The sequence below is a fragment of the Anneissia japonica genome, unplaced genomic scaffold (genome assembly GCF_011630105.1).
Source record: "Anneissia japonica isolate Jap-2015-1 unplaced genomic scaffold, ASM1163010v1 scaffold2394_len201251_cov164, whole genome shotgun sequence".
Lineage (NCBI taxonomy): Eukaryota > Metazoa > Echinodermata > Crinoidea > Comatulida > Comatulidae > Anneissia > Anneissia japonica.
The window spans coordinates 97,644-109,016 of NW_022716878.1; positions in this window are offsets into that span (position 1 = coordinate 97,644).

An 11,373-nucleotide genomic window follows, 5' to 3' on the forward strand; every position below is an offset into this window, starting at 1 on the left:
GTTGAGGAGGTTAACGATGACGAATGATGAGAAACATCCCGTCTGCCCCTCATCCTCATCTTCATTCTTGTCGTCCTCACCCTCTTCATTATCATCCTCATGATGAGGATGATGATTGATAATGATGATTAATAAGGATGATGATGATGATGTGGTTGATGATGAGGACAAGGATGATGATAAATGATGATTGTAATGAGGACGATGATGAGGATGATAATGACAATGATGATGATAATGAGGACTACGATGATGAATGAGTGATGATAAGGAGGATAAGGATGAGGTTGATGATGATGAGAATAGGGATGATGATGAATGAGGATGATTAGTAGGATGAAGGTGATGGTGATGATGTTAACAATTATTGGTGAGGATGGTGATGAGGGTGACGATGGTGATGAGGGTGACGATGATGATGAGGGTGACGATGATAGATGAGGATCAATGCCATGGCCAGGATTTTCAAACGGTGTGGGACAATACCGTATCAGAGCGGACCCACTTTACGTGTAAATTCAAACAATGTGGACCCATTTTACGGAAAAATATGAAATATCTGGACCGATTGTCTTAAATTTTACCCATATTTAACTAAATAAAAGGTATCTGGATCCATTTTATGCATAAAATTACATAATTTGGACCCTTTTTTAAAATGTGGACCATTTTTTTGTGGACCCATTGGAAAAATGGTGTGGGACTGTCCCAACTGTGCCAATAGCTGGCTATGCCATTGATGATGATGAGGATGATGGATGTGGATGAATATGATAATGAGGATGATGAAGAAAATGATGAAGAATGAGGAGGATGAAGATTATGAGGATGATGATAACGACGATAGATGATTGATAAGGACGTGATGAAGATGAGGACGATGACGATAGATGAGTATGATGTGATGATGATGATGGTGATGATTACAACGATCGATGATAGTAAGGATGATTAGACAACAATGAGAATGATGATGACGATGACGAATAAGATGAAGATGATGATGACGGATGGTGATGATGATAACGGATGATGATAATACTGTAATGATATCAATAGTGGTAATAAAAATATAAATAATATTATTATATAACAGTACTAACAATGTAATTCATTGGAATATTAAAATATAATTTTGAAATAACAGAAATACAATACAGTAATATATACATAATATTTTTAATGATTTCAACAATAATAAATAAGCATAATGCTACTATTAAAATAATAATATTTATATATATTTTTTATGTGATTGCTTTGATGAGATTGTATTTTGTACAATAGTAATAACAGTAATAATAATAATAATAATAATAATAATAATAATAATAATAATAATAATATAATAATCTTACAAAAATAACCATTTTCTCCGCCAAGATGAACGCCATCTTGGAAATTGACATTATGATCATTTCAATTAAAATTGATAAAGACAGTAAAGAGTAATTAGTTAACTAAGTTTATTGTCAATTTTCACATCTATAGCAAAACTACAGGTGAATAATATAATGCCATAGTTTTTTTTTCAATTTACCCCGATCCGAGTCCATAAATTGAATTGTTGGGTCTTTCAGAGCAAAATTTCGCTATTTTTTTTCTAGTGGGTTTATATATATATATTATACACATCTAGATGTGTATAAGAGACAGGTATATGCATGGAGGCTTCATGATCAAAAGTTCTTGCCAGGATTTGGTATATTGGCCCCTGGCGCGGCTGGGCTGCTAGGCCGTGAAGTAAAAAGTTTGCGGAACGCTGTTTATAATGCCATGCAATAGAAAGTTAACATTTACCTATTCGCTATACTGTAATACTACTCCACAAACTCATTAGGCCTAGCTATTTTAAGTTACTGCGCGGTAGCCTACATTGATTTTACATGTTGATATATCATCAATATAATATGCGTGCATCACCAACTGATGCCAGCTTCGCTCTGCCGACGCGATGTCAAAGCTCGCTCTACCTCACAAATACAAAGATAACGCTGGGGGCGCGCTGCGTAGGAAAGATCTAACACTCAATGATGTGATAATGAAAATAAAGCAGATATATTTTTGTATTCATAAAGCCGACAAAATCACTCATTACATAGAAATTAACTAAAGAAATTATTAACTACAGTATAATTTGAGGAAAGAAATGTATAGTTTAAATAGAATTTATAGGCCTACAATGTTAATGGCTGTTTCAGGCTTCTTTTGATATAAATAGGCCTACGGTATTGTTGCATGGAAACTAACTATAAAAATCGGAAAGAAACGCCCACAAACAGGTTCCCAGTACTCTTTAGGGTGAAGCAGACATCCTTTGTACGCCGTCTTCAGGTACTTGTAGGCGCACTACTGCAAAGAGTGAAGTTTTGGTCAGAGGATAAATAGACTGGCTATTTTTTAGGTGCACACACATGCCATGGCAGTGAATGTGTACGCGTGTGTTCACCTCTCGTCTATGGTTCCGATTTAAAAAAAAATATATATTCAACTTTGTTTAAGGTTTAATATTTACCATATGGACAGGGCCCTGCCGGCAGGAGCCGATCATGAGATGTCCGACAGGGGAACCGAAAATGGGGCCGATCGAAATAACGTCGCCTTAAGGGAATGTCCGCAGACGCAACCTCTGAGGCATTTTGGGTGATCGATTTGTTCCCCTTTTTTAACTTCCTATTAAATTAAATTCATAGCCAGGTTTCAACTAGGGTGAGGGCCTAAGATAGGCAGTAACAAGAAGGAAAGGTCAGACCTAGGCCTGAGATGTTCAGGCAGGCCTATCCTACCTAGATAGCTAGGTATAGGCCGGCCTACTACTCTCTAGCTGTAGGCCCTCCGGCTTCGCTAGGTTTCAGCTAAGGCAGGGGTAGATAAGGCCTAGGCATGGCTTCTACTATTAAAATACTTTATTATCGCCCGATGTCGCCAAATCTAGCAAAACTGCTATCATTTTTAATTGTTATAGGGCCTCAGGCTTGTCAACAACACCTGCGAACGAACACAATTTTTTATCTCCGATCGTTGCCAACATAGACTAGAAAAAAAATCTGAAAAAAATGTGTTAGGGGGAGTGGAATGTTAGAAGCAATTCACATAGCCAGATATCCTAATTAATCCCTTCTGGTCACCCTAAGCCCTGTTGACACTTGATTTTACGCCTTGTATACAAATGGCGGCCATTTTTCAAAATGGCCGCCAAATCTATCTAAAATGTGCATAAAATTGGAACTAAATAAGCTACAGATATGATTTTGGTGTCTAAACTCATAATTTATAGACAGGCAACAAACTAGACATATAAAAACTACTGTCACTCAAGCCAGAATGGAACATAATTAAAAAATAGGTGTTTATTTGTAATCGCAAAATATACTTAAAATGTACATAAAATAAGAATGAGTATATAAGCTACTATTACAGTTTTCTATGTAATCCAGATAGATTTTTGTGCAAAAATAGATTTTATTTACTAATTTCATCATTTTTACTGCGCTGAATTAAAAAAAGTTAGGCGCCACTTTTTTCCCAACGTCATCGACCGCCATTTTGAATTTTAAGATGGCTGACGCACCACATAAAACATGGTCATGATGGGTGTCAATGGAAAGGGAATTATACACTGATCATTTATTGTCATTACACCTAAACAACATGATACATATTTACAGCGATATAGACCAATATATAAAGTCACATGACAAAAGGTCAAAGGTCAAAAAATCAAACTTACCAAAAGTTGTCGTGTTTGGTATCATTTGAAAGCTCTGCCAATGATGAGCTATGCTTTCCGGTATATACATGTCAGAAACTGTGTAGTTTTTCATATATTGTCCTGTAAATCTGATTATGGCATACTATTAAAAAATAAACAGGACCCAGTTGCCTAATGTTCGTGAGCTCTCGGGGTGGAGTAGGGGAGTGGGTGCGTGCATAACGCATGTGCTTTATGGGCCAAGTCCCAGTTCAAATGGGTCCTTGAGGGGCCACGGGGCCCGAGCCCTTCTTACTACTGTACTACCCATCACTCTACTAAAACGCCTTGACAATAAGGTAACTTTTTCTATAATTTTCAAAAAAATCAAATAGAACAAAATCCCACAAACACACTCTTGACTGATTTATTAGAAGGTGTCAGTCCAACTACGACCCATCATTTTACTATGGAGGTTTGACCAGATATGTACACCAGTCTGCTTTCTGGGGAAATGCTTAGTTCCTCCGAGTCCAAATGAACCCCGAATAGGCCAAGGGGTCCCACTCTTACTTCATGGTGGCCAAGGCAAATACAGTATGTTGTGTTTTCCTATTTATTGATGATTCTACATACAGTAAATACTTGAATAATAACTATGAACACTGGTACCGTTATATTACGTGCTGTATAATATATTTTATTGGCTGATTGATTTGTTATAACACTAATAGACATGGTCCTCCCAGTGGTGCAAGGACGAGTCGTGGGTCCCAGGCCCAAACAATGTTAGGAGCACCATGCATATCAGTAAAATATTTTTGCTCACGAAGTGACACCGGGGTGGGTAATCCCCCTAGAGATAAGTGTTAAGGATGAAAAGACTTTAATTTTTAGACAATGCAAAAAAATGTTGTGTGAATAATATTTTGCACACACATTTTTAATTTACTTAATTTTTATTTGCGTGCAACATATTTATATTAGGTCTATGCATAGGCCTATGCACATGCATTTTCTTAGCTTTGCCAATATAAAAAGTATTATCAAACAATCATTCAATCAATCGTTTCAGGGTGGGTCCAGGAGACGCAGGTGTATCCCAACCCCAAAAAAAATAAAGAAGTAAGAGAGAAGAAAGACCAGAAAGAAGGGAGCATGATGTCATTGTAGGCCTACTCCAAAACAAGCTAATTTTTATTGTCTGTGGTCTCCACCATTTCTAAACACAATTCTTTCTCTATATCTGTCCCTTATGGGTGGATGGATATATTCGGTGTAAACACCAAGAATAACCCACAAAAGTCGGAAGAATACTTGTTTCCAGTGAGGTCCTTCTGGTGGTGATTGGGCACTACACCGGCAGTGGGCTAACGATAGGCCCTTGGGCCCTGTGGCATCCTGAGACTGGGGCCCCTTTTTGATCCGGTCACCATTTTGATTGTGGGAATTTAAATTTGCTCGTTTTTCTAATATTTGGCATTGTATTCTAGATTGCTTTTAACAACGAAATAAATTATATGATATCAGTTGCAGATCAAGGTATTCAAAATAGAGTGAATGTGGATAGGGAGGGACTTTCACACACCTATGCCACCTCAGCCCCAGCATGGTTGGGGTTAAGGTAAGATCATATATGAATACGGCACCTCGAAGTGGCCGGAAATGGCACTCATAGACTTAAAATGCGAGTATAATTTCCATTTTTAAAACAATTGGAAAATTTAAGTGGTCCCCAAGCCGACAGGGCCCCCATTAAACCTTTACGGGATATACTAATGATATATGTCTTACAGTCAATCTCAGAGACACATTATGCTGTTCATTCAAAAAAATTCAGAGACGGACAAAAATTTACTTTCACCATAATATGTTGTACAGTAAGCCTACGACTTCTGGATCAGTTTTTCTTCAGGTCATCTAATAGGCTTGAAAATATCAATATAAAGAAGTTTGAGTAACAAAATTCATACATGCTGTGTATAATATTTAATAATATGCCTACTATGATGGATTACCATGTATTTTATTCTTTATTTATTGACATGTTTAAAGTCGGAGGCGGATTTTCAGGTGGGTAATTATGCAGCCGTCCGAGGCTCATATACTTTTGAAAAAATTAAAAGAAAATATTTTGTCAAAAGCGTTGTATTATTAGATTGCTCGGTGGTAGTAAGGAGGGGCCCATCGCCTTTCCGGCACTCATTTGGACATGAAGGAAGTAAGCGTTTCCCCAGAAAGCACACAGGCGTTACATAACTGGTCATGAACCTCCATAGTGGGGCATCCTGGGGCATACTTGAAAGAACCCCTTCTAATAAATCTGCCAAATATTGTGTTTGTGGGATTTTGGTCTATTTTTTTTTTGGTTTTTTTTTTTTCGGAAATTTTAGAAGAGTGTAGGAGAGTGCTGAGTATCAGTGTTACTGTAAGTATAGTGGCTTTTCCAGGGCCCATTTGGACTCGGACTTCGCCCAGAAAGCACATGCGTTACTTAAGGCTTGGTAGTAATGTGCTGGGTAGTAGTAGGAGCGCACCCCCTCCCTCCACCCCGAGAGCTCAGGAGTTACACAAATTTTAATATGATATGCCATAATTGGACTTTATGGGACAATATATGAAACACTACACCGTTTCTAACAACAATACATTATTCAGCATCGGAAGAGCTTTCCAACGATATCAAACACGACTACTTTTGGTGAGTTTATATACTTATTCTTATTTTATGCACATTTTAAGTATATTTTGCGGTTATTTTAAAACAAATTAACACCTATTTTGAATTATGTTCCATTCTGACATGAGTGACAGTAGTTTTTGTATGTCTGGTTTGTGACCTGTATAGAAATTAATTGGTTTAGACACCTACATCATATCTGTAGCTTATTTAGTTCCAATTATATGCACATTGTAGATAAATTTGGCGGCCATTTTTCAAAATGGCCGCCATTTGCATACAAAGTGAAAAATCAAGTGTCAACAGGCCTTAGGGTGACCAGGACGGGTTAATTAGGATATCTGGGTTGACTGCTTCTAACATTTCACTCCCCCTAACTTGATTTCTAGGCCTCTTTTTTGATTTTTTTTCTAGTCTAACACACACTCACACATTCTTGCAGCAGCAGTGCACTGAATGACGTCACGCATGTATCAGCGTTTCTATTGGCTAATCATGACGTAATATCATGAACCGTACCTTTAGCAATCGGAAGTTCCGATACGGTACCGTATCTCTAGCCACGGCGATTTTTTTTTTTGCCAAAACTCACGAAAATATTGTGTTTCCGCCTATAACCCGACTTCGGCTAGGCCTATGTTTTTGTGTAATTATTTTGTCTTTATTTGATATTTTCGTGCAGGGAGTCTTTAGGGTGTTTAAATTCTATCTGATCAAACACTACACTGGAAGATCCGTCAAGTTAAAATGCGGCCTTGCTCTCCATTGGGGATTTGAAGACTTGGCATGTATATGATGGGGTAGTTTCATCAAAGATTTAAAAAAACAAACAAAAAGAAAAACAAAAAAAATTCCAGCCTACCGACCGATCAACAAATATTTGTAACATGGCCTAATTGAGTCATTAGTTGAACTTGTCAATGTGGCTAGTTGTCCCTCTTCACGGATTTTTTTGTTCTATCAAAATTAATCTCGATGTTTAACATACTAGAGGGTATGCGAGCGCACCCTCTAATTAGAGTAAATTAAGGATTTAAAGTTAGCTATAGAGTCATCATCAAATGTGTTAGGTAAATTATGGAGTCCTAAAATGTAATGAAAATTATTACAGATTTGAACGTAATTATGAACTACAGGTAGCATGCTCATGAATTCTGGTAATGAAATATCTATATTATGTTTTATCGATATAATCGTGGTTACAACGAGGGTATTTAAAATGGTACACTACAGATCTTTCATTGGGAGTAGTATCTTTAGTCGAAGCGAAGAAATCTTCTTGGCCTTCCCTAAAGTAATAAATTTAACATCCTTTGTGAGATTTCTTTTAATTTTACAAATGATTTTGCGGAGAATTATTTCTCCTTGTCGACCAATATACGGTACATTTACCCATATGTTATGCATATTATCATCATTCGGCTATGTAAGTCATAATACTTAAATACAGTATGTTTAATTGAAATATAATTACGAAACCAAGCGTTACATGAGACATTTGAACTGTTTCTACAGATTTTGATGCAGTAATCTAAACCTACATTGTATAGCTTTATATTAAAAGATTAAATGGTTGCGAGATACCAGTCTATTAATTATCACTACATTAGAAATAGACAAATATATACCAAGCTTTGGTTTCTCATACAGACCACAAAATGATTAGAAAGGCCTTTTAACGCTATCGCTATTTAAAATATAGACGAAACACTACATACACAAAACATTTGATCTTTTGATGAGCATCGGCTGTTGAAGTTTGTAGTCATTATAAGAACATTTATTATAAAAAGTAACATCCCTCAATAATAACTACCCTAGCAACAGTAATCTGAGAAATGTATATAGTTGTCTCAGCACGAACTGTTTATGTTACCATGTATGCATGATTCTAATATCCTAACGAAATTTTTAGTATTGACATTATAACAGATCTTTTTGAACCACGAAAACCTTTCAAACTGTATTTCAAACAAATCTTAAAAATTAAATAAAATGTCTGTCAAGAAAAATAAAACATTTAAACCAATAATCCTATATATAACAATGAAAAAATCGTTTTTAGCCTAGATATTCCAATCAGGGAATTGTATTTTGGAAAAGGGCTCGCTGTTCCATACTTAGATGCTTACGAGGAGCCATGTCCTTCTATAAGATCGTGAACACTATTGCTTGAGTCTGAATTGAGGTATGAATCATATCCAGTCCAGTGAAAGAAGCGGTACCTCGGCCAGAGAGCTTTTGTCATGTGTGGTGTGAAATGTATGACAACAATTTTCCCCTCAAGAGCCTGGCTTTAAGGATGAATTCTAAATGTCGCTGCTTGACTGCGATGTCATGGAAGCCCGAAGGAAAATGAAGAGTAGGACGCCCTAGAACAACTTGGAGGCGAACGGTCGAGAAGGAGCAAACAGTGCTGGGATGGAGATCTTGGAATGAAGCAAAACCGATGGGCAGAAACAGAACTGGAGGGCACATCTTGCAGCCTTATGGGACACTTGGCCAGAATTATCTAATAGTAGGGCCGTGTATCTAATATAATGTTGAAAAAAGTTAGTGTTATGGGTGGGTAGGTATGTGAATATGACTTCTAGATCAAGTGGGGTAATTGTGAATAGAATAATTGGAAATAAAAATAGGCCTATTTGATACATAGCAACAGATATAGTATCAATATTTCTTTCATGAAACATGTCAGATGGGACGCATTTGGTAAGTCTTTCAACGTAATTTCAGTCCGCCTTTGATCATTTGTATGTAAGTCTAGCCACATATGTATGGTAAAAAATGTTAAAGTTGCATTTGAATTCGGGTGCTAAATGATCACCACGAAACAGTTTAGGGATGACATTTTGACTTTCGAAACCGAGAAGGGTTCGATACCCAAACGTGGTCAAGTGTGTGTCAGCGCCAGTATACTTGGTGTAAGTAGCCTGTCAACAAGTTGAAAACACACAATGCATTCTGATTTATATATTTGATGGATTAAATTTGATGGGTTACTAAGACCAGTGTTTGACATTGAATTTAAGGACGCTCCGACGTGCAGCATGAGCAAGATTGATATATTGTACGGTATATAAGAAACATATGAGGCCCCAATATAGAGACCTGTTGAACTCCGCAGGTAAATATTCTTTATTCCATTTATTACGGTTACCTGTTCCAAAAAGTGGAAAGATTATCAAGACCTAGTAATTAAAGTTTATTTAGCAATAAGGGGTAGACAACGATATCTGGTGGTCAAGCTAAATCATACCTAATCAATTACCTTTATAATTCTCCTGTCTAATGTAATCAGAAAGATGAATCAGGTATTCAATTCAATTTATTCATCTTCAAAGAAAAGTTAAAATAGCAATAAAATACATAATATAATTTTTAAAAAAAAGATGAAATGGACAACCATAAAAGGCTCAAAGAGCTTGTAAAAATGGTGCCCGGTAGTTTAAAAAGTTAAGTAAATTATGTTAAAAATTAAAAAGCATTCAATAAAATAATTAAAATATTTCAGATTAGGATAAAATACGATCAGATATATACAATTCAAAATAAAAAATTAAAAGGAAGAGATACCAACGTGTTCTCGACAGGGCAAGGCAATATTATTGTGAACTATACAAATGAATAATGAAAGCATATAAAAAGGAAAATCGGAAGTGTGTTTTAAATATAACCACTGAGTAAATTTATTTTATACAATTGTTTGAAAACCTGAATTGAACACGCAGATTTTAAGTCATTATTAATGTTGTTCCAGATACGAGGCCCTGAAACAGCAACACTGTGACTCGTGCATGTAAGTCTACGAAATGGGGGCCTAAGTTTATCTTTGCTTCTAGTATTGTAAGTGTGGACATTACCATCAGAGAAGTTTCTAGGATTTAAAAGACGTAAGTCAGGATTGTTCATCATTCGGTACATGAAAACACCGATTTGTTAAGTAGATTTTAAGAAGATTCTGTCTGTGGAAGAGGGGGCCGGTTGGTGCGCGATATTCAGACCACGTAATGACACGTATTTCTTCTTTTTTTTTAAGTTTGATTAATCTATCGATATAATCAGGAAAAATATTAAACCAAATAATGTTACAATAGCTAATAAGAGGTTCCACAAGCGATCTATAAATCCAGAGAAGTAACTTAAGAGGAAGATAGTGGCGAAGTTTATAAAATAGACTAACATATTTAGATAATTTGGTAGCTGTTAAGTTAAAATGCGATTTAAATGAAACAAATTCATCAATATCAACTCCTAGAAACTTCGAGACAGTTGCTCTGATTATGGGTTTATTAGCAATTTTAATATAAATATTATCAACGTTGAGAGAGCTATTTTTAGTTCTAAAAAACTATAAAGTTAGTCTTTTCAACATTCAAAGAAAGTTTATTGCACTTCAGCCACGTGTCAACTTTGGTAAGCTCGTAATTTAAAACGTTGATAAGAGTATTAATATCAGGGTTGGATAAAAACAAATTTGTGTCATCCGCGAATAAAATCATGCTTAAAATTCTAGAAGAATTAAAAATATCATTAATATACAGAATAAAAAGAAGTGGTCCGAGTATTGAACCTTGAGGTACACTATACTTGATTGGTTTAGGTTCATACGATACGTTATTAATAGCAGTATATTGCCATCTTCCACAGACATAATTTTTAAACCAGGCAAGTGTTGTACCCCTGATACCATAGTGTTCAAGTTTAGACAACAGAATAGAATGATCTATTGTATCGAAAGCCTTACTTAGGTCAATAAATATTGCAATAGCAACGTCCCCACTGTCAATAGCGTCGTATGTCCTTTCAATTAAATTTAGAACCGCCATAAATGTGGAACTCTTTTTTGGAATCCATATTGCTTCTTATTAATAATTTCATATTTCTCTAGAAAATAATAAAGACGATCATACACGATACGTTCCAGAATTTTTGATATGGCTGGGAGAATGGATATAGGACGATAACTATTACAATCATTCTTATCGCCAGTTTTAAATAG